This window comes from Kogia breviceps, chromosome 9, assembly GCF_026419965.1.
Source record: "Kogia breviceps isolate mKogBre1 chromosome 9, mKogBre1 haplotype 1, whole genome shotgun sequence".
Lineage (NCBI taxonomy): Eukaryota > Metazoa > Chordata > Mammalia > Artiodactyla > Physeteridae > Kogia > Kogia breviceps.
In genome coordinates this window covers 9286263-9308050 of record NC_081318.1, presented here as the reverse complement: position 1 = coordinate 9308050, position 21788 = coordinate 9286263, and the positions used below count along the sequence as shown (strand labels likewise).

The 21788-nt window shown below is 38.0% G+C and overlaps 1 protein-coding gene and 1 pseudogene across 2 annotated transcripts in view; both read left to right on the top strand.

The window, feature by feature from the left end:
* Positions 1–21788, top strand: part of CNTNAP2 (contactin associated protein 2) — a 2024023-nt gene that overhangs the window by 433596 nt on the left and 1568639 nt on the right. The window lies entirely within an intron of this gene.
* Positions 3242–3891, top strand: LOC131762945 (transmembrane protein 183A-like; annotated as a pseudogene).

The window sequence follows — 21788 nt, the reverse complement described above, 5'->3', positions numbered from 1 at the left end:
CATAGAAATATGGCTTCACAGCCTCACACCACATCATTCAAAGGAAGAGAGAGCATGAGTGCTTTTGTCATAGTAAGGAAACTTCTTTTTCCAGAAGCTTCCTTATGTCTCAATGACCTGATTTAGGTCACATGCCCATTTCTTTTTTTTTTTTTTTTCTTCCTACTTGTGTTAAGATATAGTAAACATACATCACTGTATACTTTTAAGGTGTACAGCATAATGGTTTGACTTACATATATTGTGGAAGGATTACCACAGTAAGTTTAGTTAGCATCCATTGTCTCATATAGATACGATAAAAAAAGGAACCAAAAAAAAGAAAAGAAGAATTTTTTTCCTTGTGATAAGAACTCTTAGGTTTTATTCACGTAGCAGTTTTCATATGTACTATACAATAGTGTTAACTGGTACTTATCTTGCAAATGGAAGTTTGTATCTTTTGACTACCTTTCTCCAGTTCCCTCTCCCCCTCCGGTAACCACAAATCTGATCTCTTTTTCTGTGAGTTTTGTTTGTTTGTTCTAGAGTCCACGTATAAATGAGATCATAGTGTACTTGTTTTTATCTATCTGACTTACCTCACTTAGTGTAATGCCCTCGAGGTCCATCCATATTGTCACAAATGGCAAGATCTCTTTGTTTTTCATGGCTGAATAATATTTCATTGTAATGTAGTGAAAGCCAGTGGTGTCATTTCAGTGCAACTCTAAACGTCTGAGAACCAGGGGAGCCAGTGGTATAAGTCCCACTCTAAGTCCAAAGGCTGGAGAACCAGGAGCATCAACGTCTGAGGGCAGGGGAAGATGGACGTCCCAGCTCAGGCAGGAGAGCAAATTTAGCCTTCCCCTGCCTTATATATATATATATATATATATATATATATATATTTTTTTTTTTTTGTGGTACGCGGGCCTCTCACTGTTGTGGCCTCTCCTGTTGCGGAGCACAGGCTCTGGACGCGCAGGCTCAGCGGCCACGGCTCACGGGCCCAGCCGCTCCGCGGCACGTGGGATCCTCCCGGACCAGGGCACGAACCCATGTCCCCTGCATCCGCAGGCGGACTCTCAGCCACTGCGCCACCAGGGAAGCCCTCCCCTGCCTTTTTGTTCTATTAAAGCCCTCAGCAAATTGGATGATGCTCACCCATTGGAAACAGGGATCTTCTTTACTCAGTCTAACAATACAAATGTTAATCTCTTCCAGAAAAACTCTCACAGATACACCCAGAAATAATGTTTTACCAGCTATCTGGTGATCCCTTAGCCCAGTCAAGTTGACACATAAAATTAAAAACCACAGGCACCTTATTCAATATCTGTCCTCTTCCTCAGAATCCCTGTAAGACTGACACAGAACCTTGCCTTGAATATTTCCTGTAACTTTAGTTCCCATACTCCCAAGCCCTCCCACTCCATTTTTCGAAAGCTGTTGGAATGTTTTATAGAACATTGTTTTTGAGCCATATGAATATTCTTGTTCTAAGAATACGATTGGAGGAGGGGTGGAGGTGATGCTTACCATAAAAAAGGTATGTTAATGAGGGCAGCGCTAGCTGCTGTAAAAAACAAGTCCCAAAATATGGACTAGGTCAATGCAATGTAAGTTTCTTTCTCACTCAAAGTTCGAACGTGTGTTCATGGTTTGTGGAAGGCTTTCCTCCATGTCACGCAGGGAACCAAAGTTCTCCCTTGGTTCCTCTGCATCCAGATGGAAAATGGAGAAGAGGAGGAGTGGGACATCACACAAAAAAGGTTTTTATGCGCCACCTGTAGAGGGAACATGTGCCATTGACACTCAGCATTACTTTGGCAGCAGCTCAAGCTCTGTCTAACTGCCCATGGGACTGAGGAATGACCGGGAAGAAAGGGAGCGATGCTTGTATGACTTGACATCTACCTGGCTCTCTGGCTTCGTTTATCTCTATGTCTTCCTCTCACTGTGTATTCTAGCCATATTGACCCATATTGACCTTTTTTTTTCAATTTATTTTTTTTTTTAGTTTCCAGAAGGCACTATAGGTTCCTGATACAGGTTGTTCTTTCTCCAAGGAAAGCTTTTAACTTCACCTGGTTTTGTCAGTTCACTTCTAATTTTCATTTAGACTCAATTCAAAGGTTTATCTTTCCAGGGATATCTGCTATACACCTTTGTGGTGCCTCATATGATTATTCATAACACACAGCTTGTAACATTTGTACTATTATTTGATGAATGTTTATTTCCCCAACTAGTCTGTAGGCCTTTCAATGGCAATGACCATGCCTGTCTGCCCTCTGGTATACCACAGCTCCTTTCAAAGTGCCTAGAACATGAAGACTATTTGTTTAATTAACGAAGACAACAGTTTCCACCCTCTAACTCTCAATGATGATACTCCCATACTCTCATGTGGTCAAGCCCTTGACCACAGAAGCAAAACTATAGGTTCTTCAAAGAAACTTGTTGTGACTTTTAAAGGTTCAAAATAGTCTGTGAATGTGCACCTTAAACTGTGTCATTGGATGTCAAGATGCAGAAAATAATTGAGAGAATGGCCAAGAATATCAGACTGTAAAAAGAGATGTAGTATTTTAACACTCTCCTGGTAAAATCTTGATCAAGTCACCTTCCTTGCCTTTGGCTGCCAGATATGACTGTCAATGCATGCAATATAGCACAGTTAGAATGATTTTTACATTTATTACTTCCATCTTTCTTCAGCATTTATGACTGGATTGCCTTGGTCTTTTTCAATGGCGCCTCTTACGCAGTGTACCGTTTATGCCTAGAAGTTCCCCAAGGTACACTTACCCTTGTTTTCTCAGTGTTCAACTAGCTCTTTGTGGATGATGTCACTAGTCTCACAGCATCATGGATCATCAATGAGTGAAATACGCCCAGTCTGTAATTCCAGCCAAGTCTTCTCTTCTGAGTCCTGATTCTTTATTTTCTGTGCTGATCTTTACTCAGAGATGTTCTAAATCCACCCGAGGCTTAATCTGTCCCAGATTAAATTCAGGATAACTCTCCTTCCTTTCCGCATCCTTCTCCTTCAGTAATCTCTACATTAATTCCTGTTATCACCACCAGTTGTGAGAGCCAAAAACATTTTTTCATCTCCTCTGACACATTTGCCACAACCGAGAGAAGGAAGAGTCTTGACTTCTGAGCCCAGGATGTCTGCTTTGGCCAATTGTGTCAACTCACATCTGGTCATGAAATCTGGATGGGAAAAGAAAGCCAGTGCCAATTCAGCAGGATGGAAAATCTCCATGGCTTAGAAGGCTCCCAGGTTCCCGCAGAGAAAGCTCATTCAGGGCTGGGGATCCCTGTGGCAGCTGGGGTGAGATGGGTGCCCCTGAAGAGAGTATCTGGGAGAGAATAGTCTCCAGAAAAGAGAAAGACAAGAGACTTGCAAGCAGATCTGGAGCAGGCTGGCGTGGAAGAATTCCCCTTAGATATTGGTAGTGCTTTGCAATCCTGCCTTTGGACCAGGTGCTACCAAAGGCACCACACACTTCTTGTCTGCCTGCTTGAGTCTATGGAGAAGCTGCCTGTTTGCTAGTGTGTGTGACCAGGTCTCTGGACCATATGCACGAGCCATGTGTCGCCTCAATTCCCAAGAACTCAGCCATTCCAGAGATTATTCCTAGTACATGGGAAACAAAACCCTCCAAATTCCTACTTCCTGGTACAGAAAGATCATTGGGAAGAGGTAGGAACCAAGGTGGGAATTCAAGTTCAAAAAAACATTCTGCCCGCTTAAAGTGTGTGGGAAGGCTGTAGTCTGTCATTCAGTACAGAGATATACTTACTGACCAAGACCAGGACTGCCACCTAATGCATGTGGAAACCTCCAGTTTTATCTTTCTCCCTCATTTACGTGGGCATATTTTCCCTGATTATTAGTGCTGTCACATGGACACGGACATGCGTTGGTCTCTGACTTGTGGTGTCCTCACAGTCCTTTCTCTGAGAGCTAGTGCCTTACTGGTACATTCGTACACCTTCCTAGTTAGATTATGAATGGGTTTCAGTGATTGTCTTGAGGGATTTTGATGGTTTTTACAACACTTTACAGTAGAAGAGTTTTTAGGAATAATACTGATATGCTCAATACTGTAGAGTATGTGTCTCGATAACATTGGTCTATAATCAATTAATTTTAAAACTTTATTCCTGGAGGCAGCCGTAAATTAGGCCAGTCCATCAGTAACCAGATTGCACCTGGGAAAGAGGCAGCTGGATTGCATGTCTGGTTAGGGGTTAGCAAGCCCTTCAGCTTCCTGGGGCTCTGATGGAGGGGGGCCGTCAGAACATAGCATTGAATGACAAAGAAAAACATTTAAGTGTAAGTCTTGCATATGAAAGGAGGAATCTGGCTCTGTTCTTTGAGTCAAAACTCTATAGTTACGCTTTTATGTATGTATGTATGTATTTATTTATTGAAGTATAGTTGACTTACAATGTTGTGTTAGTTTCAAATGTACAGAAAAGTGATTCTGTGTATATATATGTATATATATATATATATATACATATATATACATATACACATTACATTCTTTTTCAGATTCATTTCCATTATAGGTTATTATAAGATACTGAGTATAGTTCCCTGTGCTATACAGTAGGTCCTTGTTGTTTATCCATTTTATACATAGTAGTATATATATGTTAATTCCAAACTCCTAATTTATCCGTTTCCCCCACCCTTTTCCCCTTTGGTAACTATAAGTTTCTTTTATACGTGTGTGAGTCTCTTTATGTTTTGTAAATAAGTTCATTTATACCATTTTTTTAAGATTCCCCATATAAGTGATATCATATGATATTTGTCTTTCTTTGTATGATTTACTTCACTTAGTATGCTAATCTCTAGGTCCATCCATGTTGCTGCAAATGACATTTCCTTCTTTTTTGTGGCTGAGTAGTATTCCATTGTATAAATATACCATATAATCTTTATCCATTCCTCTGTCAATGGTGGTTCATAGATGCTTTAACTTAAATAACTGATCCTCAGCAATTTTGTGTCCTCATATCTGATCTACTCATTCTAATAGATAAAGAGGGGATATGTTATACATAGTAGGCACAGTATACTGGTATATTTTTAGCAACTGGCTCCTCCCCCAAAATTTAAAAGCCCCAATTTGTAATGTTTGCTGATTAATATAGTGTTAATACCCCCATGGTGACAGGTTTCTAATGAAAAGATGTCACTGTTCCTGGAGTTGAGAAGAGATGGGTGGTGCTATGTCATTATATAGTATCTCCACTATAGATACAATAGATGTAAATAACATCAAGGATATAGATAATAATAAAATGTAATTTTTAATGATGGATACATTTAACAACTGGCTTGCAAATCCTTGAAAATTCAGCTATCAGCACTCAACCACTGATGTGAGTTGGCTCCAGCACACCAGTAGAATGGATTATAGCAGAGTCAATTATATAATTACATTCTCAAGAATGAAAAAGGAATATTAATTGATTGCAAAGAAATTTTAAAAATTGATTATAGATCAGTTATCAAGAAACATACTATATGATATTTGATTTAATCAGTATTATTCTTAAAATCTCTGCTTTTTTTTTCACAACTCACACACACACACTGTATTTTATTTTTACAAGACTGACACCAAGCATTGTAAGTGGATGACCACAACAAAAGCAACAATGATTGCAATTACCAAACACGAAACACACTCATACTGTGTCATAATATTGACATTCAGTCCAGTAATCCTCCACTGTAACAGCTCCTTTACTTTACAGTGAAAATTGATTTCTATATTTTTTGCCTCTGAGTCCTCGTGGGTTTTTTTTTTTTTTATTCAAACAGAAAGTCACAAAAATTATAATCATCCTCATCAGTTCACTCAGTCCCATGTAATTAATTTTTTTTCATCTTGATCTTTTGTTAGCACTTTTATGAATTCATCAGTTTTCCATTAGAGTTCTGAAAATGCTTATTCATTCAGTTCAGCAGTATGGTCAGTTACCAGAAACCTGTACTTGTCAGTCTTTTCCATGAATTCCTTGAAGATGAAACCCTTTTATAGGAACATTTTTGCAAAAGCCTCAGAGTACACCCAGAACTGTCTGAAAATCACAAAAGACTTAAAAATGACCAACGGTTAAAGATTTGATGAAAGTTCATAATATTGCAATTGACAAGGAAATTTAGTTATTTCTTAGATATACATTTTAAAGTAATAACTAGAATTATGACTTATAATATTATACCAGAACATATAAGATTTTTAGAAATTTCATGTAATGTCTAAAACATTTATATTAACATATTTCCATACAAATAACCCAAAGAAAGTTTAGTATTAGTTGTTTTATTTTTTTGTTTGTTTATACTGCCGGTTCTTATTAGTCATCCATTTTATTTTTTTTTTTTTTTTTTTTGTGGTATGCGGGCCTCTCACTGTTGTGGCCTCTCCCGTTGCGGGGCACAGGCTCCGGATGCGCAGGCTCAGCGGCCATGGCTCACGGGCCCAGCCGCTCCGCGGCACGTGGGATCTTCCCGGACCGGGGCACGAACCCGTATCCCCTGCATCGGCAGGCGGATTCTCAACCACTGCGCCACCAGGGAAGCCCTAGTCATCCATTTTATACACATCAGTGTATACGTGTCAATCCCAATCGTCCAGTTCAGCACACCACCATCCCCACCCACCCGCAGCTTTCTCCCCTTGGAGTCCATACGTTTGTTCTCTACATTTGTGTCTCAAATTCTACCCTGCAAACCGGTTCATCTGTACCATTTTTCTAGGTTTCGCATACATGCGTTAATATATGATACTTGTTTTTCTCTTTCTGACTTACTTCACGCTGTATGACAGTCTCTAGATCCATCCACGTCTCAACAAATGACTCAATTTTGTTCTTTTATATGGCTGAGTAATGTTCCATTGTATATATGTACCACAACTTCTTTAGCCATTTGTCTGTCGATGGGCATTTAGGTTGCTTCCATGACCTGGCTATTGTAAATAGTGCTGCAATGAACATTGGGGTGCGTGCGCCTTTTTGAATTATGGTTTTCTCTGGGTATATGCCCAGTAGTGGGATTGCTAGGTCGTATGGTAGTTCTATTTGTGGTTTTTTAAGGAACCTCCCTACTGTTCTCCATAGTGGCTGTATCAATTTAATTTCCCACCAACAGTGCAAGAGGATTCCCTTTTCTCCACACCCTCTCCAGCATTTGTTGTTTGTAGATTTTCTGATGTTGCCCGTTCTAACTGGTGTGAGGTGATACCTCATTGTAGTTTTGATTTGCATTTCTCTAATAATTAGTGATGTTGAGAAGTTTTTCATGTGCTTCTTGGCCATCTGTATGTCTTCTTTGGAGAAATGTCTATTTAGGTCTTCTGCCTATTTTTGGACTGGGTTGTTTGTTTCTTTAATATTGAGCTGCATGAGCTGTTTATATATTTTGGAGATTAATCCTTTGTCCGTTAATTCGTTTGCAAATATTTTCTCCCATTCTGAGGGTTGTCTTTTCATCTTGTTTATGGTTTCCTTTGCTGTGCAAAAGCTTTGAAGTTTCATTAGGTCCCATTTGATTATTGTTTTTATTTCCATTACTCTAGGAGGTGGATCAAAAAAGATCTTGCTGTGATTTATGTCAGAGTGTTCTTCCTATGTTTTCCTCTAAGAGTTTTATAGTGTCTGGTCTTACATTTAGGTCTCAAATCCATTTTGAGTTTATTTTTGTGTATGGTGTTGGGGAGTGTTCTAATTTCATTCTTTTACATGTAGCTGTCCAGTTTTCCCAGCACCACTTATTGAAGAGACTCTTATATCTTTGCCTCCTTTGTCATAGATTAGTTGACCATACGTGTGTGGGTTTATCTCTGGGCTTTCTATCTTGTTCCATTGATCTATGTTTCTCTTTTTATGCCAGTACTATATTCTCTTGATTACTGTATTTTATTATATTTATATTATAATGTGAAGTCAGGGAGTCTGATTCTTCCAGTTCTGTTTTTTGCCCTCAAGACTGCGTTGGCTATTTGGGGTCTTTTATGTCTCCATACAAATTTTAAGATGATTTGTTCTAGTTCCATAAAAAATGCCATTTGTAATTTGATAGCTATTGCATTGAATCTGTAGATTGCTTTGGGTGGTATAGTCATTTTCACAATATTGATTCTTCCAATCCAAGAACATGGTATATCTCTCCATCTGTTGGTATCATCTTTAATTTCTTTCATCAGTGTCTTATAGTTTTCTGCATACAGGTCTTTTGTTTCCCTAGGTAGGTTTATTCCTAGGTATTTTATTATTTTTGTTGCAGTGGTAAATGGGAGGATTTCCATAATTTCCCTTTCAGATTTTTCATCATTAGTGTATAGGAATGCAAGAGATTTCTGTGCATTAATTTTGTATCCTGCAACTTTACCAAATTTATTGATTAGCTCTAGTAGTTTTCTGGTGGCATCTTTAGGATTCTCTATGTATAGTATCATGTCTTCTGCAAACAGTGACAGTTTTACTTCTTCTTTTCCAGTCTGTATTACTTTTATCTCTTTTTCTTCTCTGACTGCCATTGCTAACACTTCCAAAACTATGTTGAATAATAATGGTGAGAGTGGACATCTTTGTCTCATTCCTGATCTTAGAGGAAATGCTTTCAGTTTTTCAGCATTAACAATGATGTTTGCTGTGGGTTTGTCATATATGGCCTTTATTATGTTGAGGTAGGTTCCCTCTGTGCCCATTTTCTCGAGAGTTTTTCTCATAGATGGGTGTTGAATTTTGTCGACAGCTTTTTCTGCATCTATTGAGATGATCATATGGTTTTTCTCCTTCAATTTGTTAATACGGTGTATCACATTGATTGATTTGCATATATTGAAGAATCCTTGCATTCCTGGGATAAACCCCACTAGATCATGGTGTATGATCCTTTTAATGTGCCACTGGATTCTGTTTGCTAGTAGTTTGTTGAGGATTTTTGCATCTATGTTCATCAGTGATATTGGCCTATAGTTTTCTTTTTTGTGACATCTTTGTCTGGTTTTGGTATCAGGGTGATAGTGACCTCGTAGAATGAGTTTGGGAGTGTTCTTTCCTCTGAAACTTTTTGGAAGAGTTTGAGAAGGCTAGGTGTTAGCTCTTCTCTAAATGTTTGATAGAATTCACCTGTGAAGCCATCTGGTCCTGGGCTTTTGTTTGCTGGAAGATTTTTAATCACAGTTTCAATTTCAGTGCTTATGATTGGTCTGTTTATATTTTCTATTTCTTCCTGATTCAGTCTCAGAAGGTTGTGCTTTTCTCAGAATTTGTTCATTTCCTCCAGGTTGTCCATTTTATTGGCATATAGTTGCATGTAGTAGTCTCCCATGATCCTTTGTATTTCTGCAGTGTCAGTTGTTACTTCTTTTTTGTTTCTAATTCTATTGATTTGAGTCTTCTCTCTTTTTTTCTTGATGAGTCTGTCTAATGGTTTATCAACTTTATCTTCTTTTAAAATGTTATGCAAATCATCACAACCTCTTAAGACAATCATCCAACATATTAAGCCAGTTATCATGTTGTATGAATATACAAAGAAAGCACGTCTGGAAAAAATATATATAATAGTGTTAGTACATAGAATTGTGGTGATCGGGAAGAATATTATTCTTTTAGAGAAATATTAAACTTTCAGAAAGATTTGGGTAAATTCTTATACCCCCAGTGGCTACTAATCCACAGACCAAAATGATGGTATCTTATATATTATATCTAAGTATCTTATACAGTTGCTAATAGCCTTTGGTAGGAGTACCTCTGCAAACAGTTGGTATAAATCTACTCACCAAGGTACAGAATTGCCTATAGTCAGGATAACTACCAGACATTTCCTAAACCACCACCCGATCTCATAAAATCAAACACATCCAAGTAGTTGCTTACTAAACCTAGTCTTTCTATGCATATTTAATTTTCTGATAATGATGCTCAATGTTAGAGTGGTTTCTTAATTTCATACATATATATAAAAGTTTGTTTCTCGACACAGCTCTGGCTATAACGTGGTTCAATGGCTGTTCTTGAAGTACCATTGATCTTTGTGGTTCTTTTTTTTTTTTTTTTTGTGGTACATGGGCCTCTCACTGTTGTGGCCTCTCCTGTTGTGGAGAGCAGGCTCAGCGGCCATGACTCACGGGCCCAGCCACTCCACGGCATGTGGGATCTTCCTGGACCGGGGCATGAACCCGAGTCTCCTGCATCGGCAGGCAGACTCTCAACCACTGCGCCACCAGGGAAGCCCTTGCAGTTCTATTTTGATATTGATTTCTAGTCATGTTTTTAACTTGTCCAGGTGTAAGTGGTCATTGCTGAGGCCTTTATATAAAGCAAATTTTCTATCACTGATACCTTAAAAAAAAGATTAATTGGTACTGTAGCACTAAATGTTGTCATTGGATTATCTAAAATTTATGGAAGTTGTGGATAAATCAAGTAGTAGACCAATGTCTTCAACTCCTTGAGATCATGTACCAATGTATCAACCTGCTCCAGAACAGTCTATAGAAAAACAATACCACCCATTCTGCTATATATCCATGTATTCAATCTATAGCCATGTAGATTCTAGGTTATTGTGAGTAGAATGTAACCATATATTGTAGAATCTTGGTTAGACAATTCTGCAGGGCATATTAAGTGGGTGGATGAGAGAGGAAACCAGCCGCTTTATGCCATGCTAAAGTGGGGTGGAATGCTACAGGGACACACAGAAGCACAATGCCTGGCTATACAGACTCTGTAATCATGAGAGGAAACAGCAACAGGCAAAAGAGTAAATAATCAGCAATCAAGAGCATCATGATTAAACAGAGTACATAGGCTCTGACATTATAAGCCTAAGCTATAAACACCATCACTTCTTATAAATGTGGCTACAGTTATAACCCAAAAAGAGCTCTTTCAAGCAATTTTTGGCTACATTCACTCCAGAAAACAACATAAAAGAAAGAAAAGAAAGATGATGAGGAAGCTAACATGAGGAGTGATGGTCTTATTCATTACTATACCATATTGGTGTAGAACCTGGGTTCAGGCACTAGCCAGCATGGGTTTGAATATGAACTCTACCATTTTCCTACTTGTGTGACCTTGGACAAGTAACTTAACCTCTTTATGTCTCTCTTTCCTCATTTGTGAAATGATAATTAAAATGATATCATATCTCATAAAGATGTAGTATTAAATGAAATACTGCAAAGAAAGCCCTTGGCACTGTGTCCAACATGATGAAAATGTTCTCATCTCCACTGCCTAGAAAATAGAGTGGCAAATAGCATCCATAAATACTGGGACTGAGTGAATTCACACAGCCATCAAAGACATTTTCAAAAATAACCATGAAACAGGGCATACATTCCTTCAGAGGGAGATGAAAAAAATTGTTACTGCAGCACAGAAGTGCTCTATTCTCATTAAGAAACTCTCAAAACATTCTTGATAGAATTTCACAGAGGATATAGCATTGGAAGTAAATCATAATCATAGAATTATAGATTTGGATAAGATTTTAAGGATTATTTAGTGCCCTCTGCTGTAATAGGAATGTCTGCTGTAATACCCAGGAACATGTAGGCTCTGGTTACATAGCCACAGAAAACGATCTCAATGTTAGTTTTAGAGATGAAATAAATACATGATAGTACATAATGGCCATTAGCAAATGAATACATTTAGTGGAACTGTGAGCCTCACCTACACAGCTTAATTATTTTGTCACATATATTTTACAACTCAGTTTTTGCCCATTCTTGGTAGTTTTACATAATACTCATGCACTGTTCTGTTAATCCTTTGTTGTTTTTGCACTCTAATTATACTTAGCATTCTAACTTACAAATAATTGAAAGATATTATTTTATGATTTAAAAAACAACTATTTTGACCCTGAAAATATCACAATTTCTAGGAATACTGCTTTTTAATTGAGTTATAAATAAAGTTGGAAAATATATCGAGTTATATAGATCAGTGTCATTGAGAAAACATACTATTATGCTAATTTCACATTGCATTATTATATGTTAATCTTGATAGAATAAATAATAAGTAGTGTGGTCTTGACATATACATACTACTATATATAAAATAGGTAACTAATAAGAACCTACTTTAGAACACAAGGAACTCTACTTGCTTCAAACCCATGCTGACCTATATGGGAAAAGAATCTAAAGAAGATTGGGTATATGTATATACTGATTCACTTTGCTGTACAGCAAAAACTAACACAACATTATAAATCAACTACACTCCAATAAAAATTAATTTAAACAAAGTAGTATAGCTCTAATTAAACTATTAAATATTCATTCACAAAATTGCTGAAATCCTAGCCATGAGCACCATCCCCTCTGCTCTCAGTGTGCTGTGCATCTTTGGGCTCTGAATCCTGGCTCTCCCCAGAAAGAGCCTGCAGCCTTCTCAAGTCATGATTTTTTGTTTTCCCTCAAATCACGTCCTGCTGGGCATGGGTGTATACTCTCTTCTGTTGTCATGCGCACCAGGAGAAACCCCAGCTCACATTAATTCCAATTCCTGCATACTCTATTCCTTAGCACAGGCAACTAAGCCAGGCTGAAGAAAAACACCCACCTTGCATGACTAGTTTCCTTTGGGTTTCATGACTACTATTTTTAAAACATTTTTTATTGTGCTTCACTGGTGGCACAGCCAATGCAGGGGACGTGGGTCCGAGCCCTGGTCTGGGAGGATCCTACATGCCGTGGAGCAACTAAGCCCGTGTGCCACAACTACTGAGGCTGTGCTCTAGAGCCTGCAAACCACAACTACTGAGCCTGCATGCCACAACTACTGAAGCCCATGCACCTAGAGCCCATGCTCCGCAACAAGAGAAGCCACCACAATGAGAAGCCCATATACCGCAACAAAGAGTAGCCCCTGCTCACCACAACTAGAGAAAGCCCATGCGCAGCAACAAAGACCCAACACAGCAAAAAATTTAAAAAAAAACAAATAAATTGAAAAAACATTTTTTATTGAAGTATATTTGATTTACAATATTGTTAGTTTCAGGTGTATAGCATAGTGATTCTTTTTTCTTTTTTTTTTTTTGCAGATTATTTTCCATTATAGGTTATTACAAGATACTGGGTATAATTCCCTATGCTGTACAATAAATCATTTTTGCTTGTCTATCTTATCTACAGTAATTTGGATATGTTAATCCCATACTCCTAATTTGTCCCTCCACCCCTCCTTCTCCCCTTTGGTAACCATAAGTTTGTTTTCTGTGTTTAGGAGTCTGTTTTTATTTTTGTATATAGATTTACTTGTGTTATTTTTTAGATTCCACATATAAGTGATATCCTATAGTATTTGTCTTTCTCTGTCAGACTTATTTCACTAAGCACACTATTCTCTAGGTCGTTCCATGTTGATGCAAATGGCAATATTTCATTTTTTATGGCTAATATTCCATTGTGTGTGTGTATACATATAAACAAACATTCCACATCTTCTTAAGCCAATCCTCTGTTGATGGGCACTTGGGTTACTTCCATGTCTTGGTTATTGTAAATAATGCTTTTATGAACATTGGGTGCATGTTTCTTTTCAAATTAGACTTTTCATTTTTCCAGTTATATACCCAGGAGATGGATTGCTGGATATTTGTAAACATTGTGACCAACAAAGAGTTAATATCCAAAATATGCAAACAGCTCATACAACTCACTATCAGTAAAAGCAAACAACCCAAACGAAAAATGGGCAGAAGACCTAAGTAGACATTTTCCCAAAGAAGACATAGACATGACTAACAGGTGCATGAAAAGGTGTTCAACATCTCTAATTATTAGAAAAATGCAAATCAATACCACAATGAGGTATCACACCTCACATCATTCAGAATGGCTATCATCAAATAGTCTACAAATAGGGGACCTTCACGATGGTGGAGTAGTAAGACATGGAGATCACCTTCCTCTCCCCAAATACATCAAAAATACATCTACAAGTGGAACAACTCCTACAGAATACCTACTGAATGCTGGCAGAAGACCTTGGACTTCCCAAAATCCGTGTGTGGTTGACGGGGTCTTGGTGCTCCAGGCAGGTGTCAGGCCTGAGCCTCCTGGGGGGAGAGCAGAGTTCAGGACATTGGACCACCAGAGACCTCCTAGCCCCACATAATATCAAATGGCGAAAGCTCTCCCAGAGATCTCCATCTCAATGCTAAGACCCAGCTCCACTCAATGACCAACAAGCTATACTGCTGGACACCCCATTCCAAACAACTAGCAACACAGGAACACAACCTTACCCATTAGCAGAGAGGCTACCTAAAATCATAATAAGTTCACAGACACCCCAAAACACACCATTGGATGTGGTCCTGCCCACGAGAACACAGTCACCAGTCCCAGCCACCAGGAAGCATACACAACCCACTGTACCAACCTTACCCACTGGGGGGAGACACCAAAAACAGCAGGAACTACGAATCTGCAGCCTTCGAAAAGGAGACCCCAAACACAGTAAGTTAAGCAAAATGAGAAGACAGAGAAATACGCATCAGATGAAGGAGCAAGGTAAAAATCCACCAGGCCAAAGAAATGAAGAGGAAATAGGCAGTCTACCTGAAAAAGAATTCAGAGTAATGATAGTAAAGATAATCCAAAATCTTGGAAATAGAGTGGATAAAATACAAGAAATGCTTAACAAGGATCCAGAAGAAATAAAGAACAAACAAACAATGATGAACAACACAATAAATGAAATTTAAAATCTCTAGAAGGGATCAATAGCAGAATAACTGAGGTAGAAGAAAGGATAAGTGACCTGGAAGATAAAATAGTGGAAATAACTACTGCAGAGCAGAATAAAGAAAAAAGAATGAAAAGAATTGAGGGCAGTCTCAGAGACATCTGGGACAACATTAACTGCACCAACATTTGAATTATAGGGGTCCCAGAAGAAGAGAAAAAGAAAGGGACTGAGAAAATATTTGAAGAGATTATAGTTGAAAACTTCCCTAATATGGGAAAAGAAATAGTCTATCAACTCCAGGAAGCCCAGAGAGTCCCATATAGCATAAATCCAAGGAGAAACACGCCAAGACACATATTAATCAAACTATCAGAAATTAAATGCAAGTAAAAAATATTAAAAGCAGCAAGGGAAAAGTAAGAAATAACATACAAGGGAATCCACATAAGGTTAACAGCTGATTTCTTAGCAGAAACTCTGCAAGCCAGAAGGGAGTGGCAGGACATTTTTAAGTGATGAAAGGAAAAAACCTACAACCACGATTACTCTACCCAGCAAGGATCTCATTCAGATTTGATGGAGAAATTAAAACCTTTACAGACAAGCAAAAGCTAAGATAATTCAGCACCACAAAACCAGCTCTACAACAAATGCTAAAGGAACTTCTCTAGACAGAAAACACAAGAGAAGAAAAAGACCTCCAATAACAAACCCGAAACAATTAAGAAAATGGTAGTAGGAACATACATATCCATAATTACCTTAAACGTGAATGAATTAAATGCTCCATGCAAAAGACATAGACTAGCTGAATGGATTCAAAAACAAGACCTGTATACTGTCTAAGAGACCCACTTCAGACCTAGGGACAAGTGAAGGGATCACTGCAAGTGAAGGGATCAAAAAAGATACTCCATGCAAATGGAAATCAAAAGAAAGTTGGAGTAGCCATTCTCATATGAGACAAAATTGACTTTAAAATAAAGACTATTACAAGAGATAAAGAACGACACTGCATAATGATCAAGGGATCAATCCAAGAAGATATAACAATTGTAAATATTTATGCACCCAACATAGGAGCACCTCAGTACATAAGGCAAATGCTAACAGCCATAAAAGGGGAAATCCACAGTAACACAATCATAACAGGGGACTTTAACACCCCTCTTTCACCAATGGGCAGATCATCAAAAATGAAAATAAATATGGAAACACAAGCTTTAAATGATACATTAAACAAGATGGACTTAATTGATATTTATAGGACATTCCATCCAAAAGCAACAGAATACACTTTCTTCTCAAGTGCTCATGGAACATTCTCCAGGATAGATCATATCTTGGGTCACAAATCAAGCCTTGGTAAATTTAAGAACGTTGAAATCATATCAAGTATCTTTTCTGACCACAACGCTATGAGACTAGTATCAATTACAGGAAAAAATCTGTAAAAAAATACAAACACATGGAGGCTAAATAATACACTACTAAATAACCAAGAGATCACTGAAGAAATCAAAGAGGAAATCAAAAAATACCTAGAACAAATGACAATGAAAACACAGTGACCCATAACCTAGGGGATGCACCAAAAGCAGTTCTAAGAGGGAAGTTTATAGCAATACAATCCTACCTCAAGAAACAAGAAAGATCTCAAATAAACAACCTAACCTTACACCTAAAGCAATTAGAGAAAGAAGAACAAAAGACCCCCAAATTTAGCAGAAGGAAAGAAATCATAAAGATCAGATCAGAAATAAATAAAAAAGAAATGAAAGAAATGATAACAAAGATCAATAAAACTAAACGCAGGTTCTTTTTTTTTTTTAAGCAAGTTCTTTGAGAAGATAAACAAAATTGATAAACCATTAGTCAGACTCATCAATAAAAAAAGGAAGACTCAAAATGAACAGAATTAGAAATGAAAAAGGAGAATTAACAACTGACACTGCAGAAAAACAAAGGATCATGGAAGACTACTACATGTAAATCTATGCCAATAAAATGGACAGCCTGGAAGAAATTGACAAATTCTTAGAAAAGCACAACCTTCTGAGTCTGAACCAGGAAGAAATAGAAAATATAAACAGACCAGTCACAAGCACTGAAATTGAAACTGTGATTAAAAATCTTCCAACAAACAAAAGCCCAGGACCAGATGGCCTCACAGGCGAATTCTATCAAACATTTAGAGAAGAGCTAACACCTAGCCTTCTCAAACTCATCCAAAATATAGCTGAGGGAGGAACACTCCCAAACTCATTCTACAAGGTCACCATCACCCTGATACCAAAACCAGACAAACATGTCAGAAAGAAAACTACAGGCCAATAATACCGATGAACATAGATGCAAAAATCCTCAACAAAATACTAGCAAACAGAATCCAACAGCACATTAAAAGGATTATACACCATGATCAAGTGGGGTTTATCCCAGGAGTGCAAAAATTCTTCAGTATATGCAAATCAATAAATGTGATAAACCATATTAACAAATTGAAGGAGAAATAACATATGATCCTCTCAGTAGATGCAGAAAATGCTTTTGACAAAATTCAACACCCGTTTAGGATAAAAAACCTCCAGAAAGTAGGCATAGGGGGAACTTACCTCAACATAATAAAGGCCATATATGACAAACCCACTTCCAACATCTTTCTCAGTGGTGAAAAGCTGAAACCATTTCCACTAAGATCAGGAACAAGCCAAGGTTGCCAACTCGCACCACTATCATTCAAAATAGTTTTGGAAGTTTTAGCCACAGCAATCAGAGAAAAAAAGAAATGAATCCAAATTGGAAAAGAATAAGTAAAACTGTAACTGTTTGCAGATAACATGATACTGTACATAGAGAATCCTAAAGATGCCACCAGAAAACTACTAGAACTAATCAATGAATTTGGTAAAGTAGCAGGATACAGAAATTAACGCATAAAAATCTCTTGCATTCCTATACACTAATAATGAAAAATCTGAAAGAGAAATTAAGGAACCACTCCCAGTTACCATTGCAACAAAAAGAGTAAACTACCTAGGAATAAACCTATCTAAGAAGACTAAAGACCTGTATGCAGAAAACTATAAGACACTGATGAAAGAAATTAAAAATGATACAAACAGGTGGAGAGATATACCATGTTCTTGGATTGGAAGAATCAACCTTGTGAAAATGACTCTACTACCCAAAGCAATCTACAGATTCAGTGCAATCCCTATCAAACTACCATTGACATTTTTCACAGAACTAGAACAAAAAATTTCACAATTTGTATGGAAACACAGAAGACCCTAAATATCCAAAGCAATCTTGAGAAAGAAAAACGAGCTGGAGCTGGAGCTGGTGGAATCAGGCTCCCTGACTTCAGACTATACTACAAAGCTACAGTAATCAAGACAGTATGGTACTGCCACAAAAACAGAAATATAGATCAATGGAAAAGGATAGAAAGCCCAGAGATAAACCCACGCACATATGGTCACCTTATCTTTGATAAAGGAGGCCAGAATATACAATGGAGAAAAGACAGCATCTTCAATAAGTGGTGCTGGGTAAACTGGACAGGTACATGTAAAAGTATGAAATTAGAACACTCCCTAACACCATACACAAAAATAAACTCAAAATGGACTAAAGACCTAAATGTAAGGCCAGACACTGTAAAACTCTTAGAGGAAAATATAGGTAAAACATTCTATGACATAAATCACAGCAAGAAGCTTTTTGACCTCCTAGAGTAATGGAAATAAAAACAAAAATAAACAAATGGGACCTAATGAAAGATAAAAGCTTTTACACAGCAAAGGAAACCATAAACAAGACGAAAAGACAACCCTCAGAATGGGAGAAAATATTTGCAAATGAAGCAACTGACAAAGGATTAATCTCCAAAATATGCAAACAGTTTATGCATATTTTTTATCAAAAAATTTTTTTTTCAAAAAAAAAATTTTTTTTTCAAAAAAAAAAATTTTCAAAAAAAAAAATTTTTTATCAAAAATAACAAACAACAGAATCCAAAAATGGGCAGAAGCCCTAAGCGACATTTCTCCAAAGAAGATATACAGATTGCCAACAAACACATGAAAGGATTCTCAACATCACTAATTATTAGAGAAATGCAAATCAAAACTACAATGAGATATCATCTCACACCAGTCAGAATGGCCATCATCAAGAAATCTACAAATAATAAATGCTGGAGAGGATATGGAGAAATGGGAACCCTCTTGCACTGTTGGTGGGAATGTACATTGATACAGCCACTATGGAGAACAGTATGGACGTTCCTTAAAAATCTACAAATAGAACTACCATACAACCCAGCCATCCCACTACTGGGCATATACCCTGAGAAAACCGTAATTCAAAAAGAGTCATGTACCAAAATGTTCATTGCAGCTCTATTTACAATAGCCAGGACATGGAAGCAACCTAAATGTCTATTGACAGATGAATGGATAAAGAAGATGCATCACATTTATACAATGGAATATTACTCAGCCATAAAAAGAAACGAAATTGAGTTATTTGTAGTGAGGTGGATGGACCTAGAGTCTGTCATACAGAATGAAGTAAGTCAGAAAGAGAAGAACAAATACCATATGCTAGCACATATATATGGAATCTAAGAATAAAAACAAACTTGTTTTTGAAGAAACTAGGGGCAGGACAGGAATAAAGACCTAAAGATGTAGCTGTAGAGAATGGGCTTGAGGACATGGGGAGGGGAAAGGGTAAGCTGGGAAGAAGTGAGAGAGTGCCATGGACATATATACACTGCCAAATGTAAAATAGCTAGCTAATGGGAAACAGCTGCATCGCACAGGGAGATCAGCTCGGTGCTTTGTGTCCCCCTAGGGGGTGGGATAGGGAAGGTCAGAGAGAGAGGCAAGAGGGAGGAGATATGGGGATATATGTGCACATATAGCTGATTCACTTTTTTATATAGCAGAAACTAACACACCGTTGTAAAGCAATTATAGTCCAAAAAGATATTTTTTAAAAAGTCTACAAATAATAAATGCTGGAAAGGAGGTGGAGAAAACAGAACCCTAGTAGACCGGTTTAGATTGAGATAGATAGATCTATAGATAGATAGATAGATAGATAGATAGATAGATAGATAGATAGATAGATAGATAGATAGATAGATAGATAGATAATTCATTTGATTTATACTGGTGGGAATGTACATTGGTGTAGCCAATATGGAAAGAGTATTGAGGTTCCTTAAAAAACTAAAAATAGAATTATCATATGATCCAGCAATTCCACTCCTGACCACTAATTTTAAATGGGCCTATGGCACTGGGCACTATCCCCACTCATCCACTCAAGAGCATCAATACAGCAATTGCCTCTTTCCTGTTTCTCCAGTTATGCCTTTCTATTCTATCACTTCTACTGACATGCTAACATGCTGTTCTTTTTGCTGTTAAATACTCAAGCAAACCTTGACCTGACAGATCGCTCGACTTCCTACCTATTTCTCTGCACCCCATCAGGGCAGAACCCCTGGAGAGTTGATTACACTCACTGTCCATACTTTCTCTCAGCCAGTTATATTTTGAACACCTCCAGTTTAGGTGTGGTCCCCACTAATCTATCCAAAATGGGTCTTGTCAAGGTATACAATGATTTTCGCATTGCTAACTTCAATAGTTCGTTCACATTCCTCATTTATTAATCGATCGTATCAGCAGTATTTGACACAGTTGCCACTCTCTTTACTGGAATACTTTCACTTGACTCCTGGAACCCTTTTCTTATCCATTTCTTCACCATCTCTGTGGTTGGGACTTCTGCAAGGTACCCCAGAATGCCTTCCTCAGAGTTTTCCTCTATCGAAATCATCCTTTAGATGATCACGCTGAGGGAGCATGGCTATAAATATCATCTATACTCTGAGGAGTAAATATATATCTTTACCCAGCACTCTTCCCTGAACTCTGCTCTTTCAAATCCAAACTACGTCTTCTCCATTTTAGCGATTAAATTCTCAAATGGAATGTGCTGAAAACGGAAATTCTCCAATCCCCCCAAACTTCCTCCTTGGCAGTTCCCCGTCTCTGTCATTGACAACTCCAACCTTCTAGCTTTGATCAGAAATGTTGGGGTCAGGGAATTCCCTGGCAGTCCAGTGGTTAAGACTCCACACTTCCTCTGCAGGGGGCATGGATTCAATCCCTGGTCAGGGAACTAAGATCCCACATGCCGCAAGGCATGGACAAAACATAAATATATATATTATATATATATATATATAAATATATATATATAAAATATATACATATATGTCAGAGTCATCCATGGTTCTTTACTTTCTCTAACAGGTCACATGTAACCTATCACCAAATCCTGTCTTCTCTCCCTTCAAAGTGTATCCAGAGTCTAATTACTTTGTTTTTTGATTTTTAAATTTTGTATTGGAGTAAATAGAGTTTATTTATTTTTAAATATTTATTTACTTATTTCTGGTGCATTGGGTCTTCGTTGCTGTGTGTGGGCTTCCTCTAGTTGCGGCGAGTGGGGGCTGCTCTTCGTTGAGGGGCACAGGCTCTGGGCACGCGGGCTTTGGTAGTTGCAGTACGCGGGCTTCTCATTGTGGTGGTTTTTCTTGTGGAGCACGGGCTCTAGGCACATGGGCTTCAGTAGTTGTGGCGCGTGGGCTCTAGAGCACAGGGTCAGTAGTGTTGGCTCTGGAGTGCAGGCTCAGTAGTTGTGGCGCATGGCCTTAGCTGCTCTGCGGCATGTGGGATCTTCCCGGACCAGGGCTTGAACCCGTGTCTCCTGCATTGGCAGGCAGATTGTTAACCATTGTGCCACCAGGGAAGCCCCAGAGTCTAATTACTTTTTACCACTCTTGCACTACCACCCCTGGCCAGACAACCACCGTCTTTCATTTAAATTATTGCAACTTGCTAACTGTTCTCTCTGCTTCTACTCTTGCCTCTGTCTACTCATCTATGCTCAATGTATTAGCTAGAATGATCCTTCAATAATAAGTCACACTATGTGTCTCCTCT